This window comes from Triturus cristatus, chromosome 9 (assembly GCF_964204655.1).
Source record: "Triturus cristatus chromosome 9, aTriCri1.1, whole genome shotgun sequence".
Classification (NCBI taxonomy): Eukaryota; Metazoa; Chordata; class Amphibia; order Caudata; family Salamandridae; genus Triturus; species Triturus cristatus.
The window spans coordinates 698,234,697-698,240,002 of record NC_140592.1 but is presented as its reverse complement, the minus strand read 5'-3'; positions in this window follow the sequence as shown (position 1 = coordinate 698,240,002).

Sequence of the window (5,306 nt, the reverse complement as noted above, 5' to 3'; positions counted from 1 at the left end):
TGCTGCAGTATTTTTTACAGCATGCCCTATCTGATTGTCCATTTTCTTGGGTCTGTGCATGGTAATTGTTTCCATGAATTACAGGAGGTGTGACTGTCCATTTGGTAGTAACAATGATGCCAAGGTACAGTATGGAGGAAAGCCTTTCTGATGTGTGCTTACAGTCAATTCAATTCAATTCAAATATCTTTATTCGATTGTAATCTTTACAATCATAAAAGTTCATGTCGCAAATATACAATCATAAGCAAGATTTCACAGATAAACAATAAAAAAGTTCATGTCACAAATATACAATCATAAGCAAGATTTCACAGATAGGCAATAAAAAAGACAGATCATCCAGTTCCGTTTTTGAACAGCAAAGTTATGAGACAAGATAAATTGCAAAATTATTATAAAACCAGAGCAGCAGACAAATTGAACAAGTTAAAAATATAAATAAGTATGCAAAGTTAAAAATAAAGGAGGAGTACAATGTTAAAAGCAGCATAATTATCCCTCCATACTTTTCCTGAAAATAATGGCTAGTTTCAAGAAGCTGCATATATATAAAGTGCAGTCGCTATTTAGAAGTTGAAGGTAATAAAGAGCTGGTTTAATCTGTGTGAAATTTAACTTTTTTAAACAAGGCTTTAAATATATCTTCCGCGGTACTGTGTAATAAGGACAAATAAATAGAAAGTGCACCAAGTCTTGCGGAGACTTCCCGTCGCAGCCGCAAGCACTTGACCTCGGTGTGCCCCTTTCGGAGTTGCCAACAGGAGGTGAAATAAGTCAAAACGGAACCTTGTCAGTAAATAGCGTTCAAAGCCAGACATAGGCCATGATAGATACGGTTCCATACATAGGCTTGTTTGGAGTAAGGCATGTTTCCTGACGCTAGCTTTCAACAGTTCGCTCTCCTCCCGGGCAAAATACCTAATGGACGAAAATGATTTTTTCACAAAGGTAACATCAGCTCTAGTTATAATCTCTGGGGCTGAGAACAAGTCAGGCCGTCCCAGTTCCGTGAGGCGGTCATTTATATACCTTAACCATGGGACCTTGAACCTGCCGTCCCAAGTTAAGGCTTCTTTTAATATATCATGTGTGAGAGGTATATCTTTGTTTAGCCAGGATGTCAACCAGCATAACAGGGGGCTTGCTGCTAATCTATCACTGAGAAAAGGTACACCTAGCTCCTCATGCACCGAGAAGTTTCCAGTTCCCCTTGGCAGCCTCAAAACCTTCTTTAAGAAATTATTTTCTGCAATCTCCAGGGCTTGTGTTTGACTGTAGCCCCAGAGCTCGCTGCCATAACAGGCGATGGCGACGCTCTTAGCTTGATAAAGTTTAAATAAAGCAGCCACCGGGCTATTACCCATTTTTCTAGCAAACCCGAGTATGGCTGCATTGGTGCGTGTTACCTCGCCCTTCTTTTTTACAACAGCTGGGCCCCAGGTTAATTGATTATCAAGTAGAACTCCAAGGTATGAGAAGGTTTTAGAGTTTGGAATTTTTTCCCCATTTATGGAGAACAAATTAGGCTTTCGCGACCCTTGGCCTATTTTCATGACGTATGACTTTGAGTTATTAATACTCAAGTCTCGAGAACTCATGAAATCATAAAATGAGTTTAAAAGTAGCTGAAGGCCGTTTGCCGTCCTGGAAATAAGGACGGCGTCGTCCGCGTAGAGCAGAACCGGGACGCCTTTTCGGCTGACATAGGGGTAATCAGCTCCTGTTTTTATCAGGTAATCCTCTAGCTCATTAATATATAAATTGAACAAAAATGGTGCTAGGATACACCCTTGACGGACTCCCCGGTTAATTCTAATGTCACTTGTTACTTTCAGATCTTGAGTGTAACGGACATTAGCTCTAGTATCTGAGTGCAAGTCAGCCAAAACATAAATTAGATTCTGCTCAACGCCCATCTTTAACATGATGTCCCACAGTTTACCTCTATCAACACAATCAAAGGCGGACGATAGGTCCATAAAAGCCATGTGAATGGTTCCCTGCCGGGCCAGAGTGTATTTGCCTACAATCAGGTATAGATTCAGGCATTGAGTTATTGTAGAATGACCAGGTCTGAAACCATATTGTATAGAGGAAATGACTTTGTTCTCTGACGCCCATGTTGTTAGCCTATTCAAGATTACGCCACCTACCACTTTAGCTACAGAATTAATTAACGATTTTGGCCTGTAGCATAGTGGACTACTACGGTCGCCCTTCTTGAACACAGGGACTATGGTTGATTGTCCCCAAGACTTTGGGCATCCAGAGATTACAGCTGCATTTATCACCTTTGTGAGAACAGGTGCCCATACCGAGATACGAGATTTAAAAAGATCCGGTGGCAAGCCATCTGGGCCTGGAGCCTTATTTCCAGTTAAACCTTGGATAGCCTTTTCTATTTCATTGTCTGAGAAACATAAAAAGTTCTCCTTTGGTATTAAAAGATCATATACTGTCTGTTGATCATCACTTTTAAAAATTGCGCTAAAATGAGTAACCCAATCTTTCTCTGGAATGTTTGTACCTAATGCAGTATCACTCGGGTTGTCGAACAAAGGTTTGTTTACAATTTCCCAGAATTTACTACTGTTACCCAGGACTGAGGGATCAAGCAAAGACTCCCAAGTATAGGCTTTTATTTCCTTTTTCCGTTTAACAAGAGTTTTTTTATATATCAAACGGAGATTTTTAATATTACCTGGGTCTCTGGGTTTATTTTTTAACGCCTTTCTTAAGTTTTTACTTGCCGAGGAGCATGCATTATCAAACCATTTAGGAGTGTTTTTAACCTGCCCCTTCACTGAAACTGATAACAACGACCCTACTGTTGTCACTATACCTTCAAAAATGGCTAGAATTTGCTCTGGGGGCATACATATTGATACACAATCCATTAGATCCCTGCCACATGTTTTGTTAATTTCTTTATAGAAATTTTCTTGATTTACCAGATGCCATTTCAAGCGACGTTTTCCATTGATGCATTTTAATATGCCCACATCTTCACAGTGCTTTCGCTGTTCAAATACACCCCCACTCAATTTAATGGAAAGGGGGTTATGATCACTGTGGATGTTTGTTTGAATCGTAAAATTAGAAGCCTGATTGACAAGATCGGCAGATAGTAATATGTGATCAATGAATGACCCAGGACCAGAGCCTTTGAATGTTGGAACATCGTAGACTTTGGTCTCAGGGACCAGTGACATAGCTACAAGCAAATTATTTTCATTTAGCAAGTCATTTAAATATGACCCATGCCTAGTGTGACGAAAGTGGAATCCATCCATGCTGTTACACCCCAGGACACCCATAGGGGTGTCTCGGGGGTTACCGCAGGGATGTACATTAAAATCTCCTACGATTAAAACGTTACACGGCATTGTACCTGGTCCTTCTTTCAACAGTTCATTCAATGATAGTATATTACACTCCCCTTCGTTAATTATAGCATTATAAAAATTGACTAGAGTTAAAGCATGTTTACCTCGCTTCAGTACAAGCAATTGAATATTACAATTCACAGTTTTAAGGCTGGTTATATCGCACAAAAGAGCCAGATTAACAAAAATAGCAAGACCCCCCTTTGCTCTGCCACTAGCTGAGGGGGCTGCTGGCCTAAGGAAGCTTTGATATCCATCAATGAAGGCATTATTTCCTTCCAACCATGTCTCTTGGAGGCATATAATTGCAAATTTTTTAACAAAGGCGAGCCAGGTTGGATCACTTATTTTATCAGCCAGGCCTGCTACGTTCCAAGAGACTAAATTCATATTACAAACAGCAACATTCTCTATCGGATACAGCCTCGATGACAATAGGAACTAATGTTCGATCAGGTTGTTCAACACTAATAGCTCCCGCAGTTTCTGCTGCAATGGGTTCTAAGTCTGCATGGGTTGGATGAATATTAAAAGCTTCTAACTGATAATGCATTGTACTAATATGCTCAAAGCCATCAAGTTCAGAACTAGCTAAAAACAGATCTGTGACTATTTCTGTAGGGTCATTACTATCTAATTCAGTAAAAGAGGGGGAAAAGTTCCCGACATAGACAAGGTTACTAGGTTTAAAATCGATAGACATAGATGTGGCTGGTAAATCGTACAGTCAATCAACACCCTCCAAACCGTTACGCTCATAGAGGGCGTTGAACCTATTTGAGGTAGGAACATTATATTGGATGTTAGGATATGTTAGTCGGGGAGGATTATGATTATTATATAATCCATTTGTGTCCTCCCAACTCTCAGGATGAAATGTTGAGAAATTAGTTTTACTGGACATACCTAATATATCACTTCTAAAATGACTTTGATCCTTTATGGTATAGGGTTCATAATTCCTCAGGGTTGCACCATTATAATTTGAATTATGCATAGTGTAGTTTGCCTCGTCCTCAATAGTGGGATATAAATTACTATGATTTCTTGATGGATAGAAATAGCTTAAATCCTTGGTGCGAATTAAGCTGTGGATCAGATTGTCCTTCCAACTGGTGATATGCCTTACCACTCGATTATCATCAAAAGTAACAACAATACAGTCACCCTCAGTTGATTTAAATCTATGGCCCACCCAATCGACCCTCCTAACGTTTGTGATCTTACCATTAATGTGACGAGGGAGCGGCCTATGGCTGGTTAACCAATGGCTAACTTTGTTTTTCAAATCACCATATCTCTCCGTCTTACCCATTTCTAATTGCGGTACACCTATCATCGCTATGGTGTAAAATTGGGATTCAGGAGGGAGATTAATGTGAATGGGTTTCTTGTTTTGTTGGGGCTGCGTATACTTTTGCGCTAGTCGTGTATTATGGGTTGAAGGTACTGTAGGAGTAGGCCTTTCAGGCTCAACCTGAATATCAGGTGGTATGAAAGATGTACCTTCCGTGGCCCATTCACTCTCATCACTACCGGATGAGGGTCCCGTCATAATAGTAGGCATAGCCGGAGAGATTGATGCATTATTACGTATACTTGTATGTTGATTAGGATTGATCTGGTCTTTAGCATTCAGTAGCATGGAGGATTTTAAGTTATGACCCATGATATCTAGGGTGTCTGTCTGGGTGAGGGTATTAGTACATTTAGGCAAATTAGTAAAATCCTTAGATTGAAATTTATCAAGATTCATTAAGGTTTGTTCTATACTAGATATTTTCTCATTTATAGGCTGGAATAGGGATGTGATCATCTGTTCCAATCTCATCAAATATGATTTATCAATTACACACACCTCATCAGTCTGTGTTGTCTCGTTTATAGCAGCTTTGCTATTAAACGAATTTTCAATAG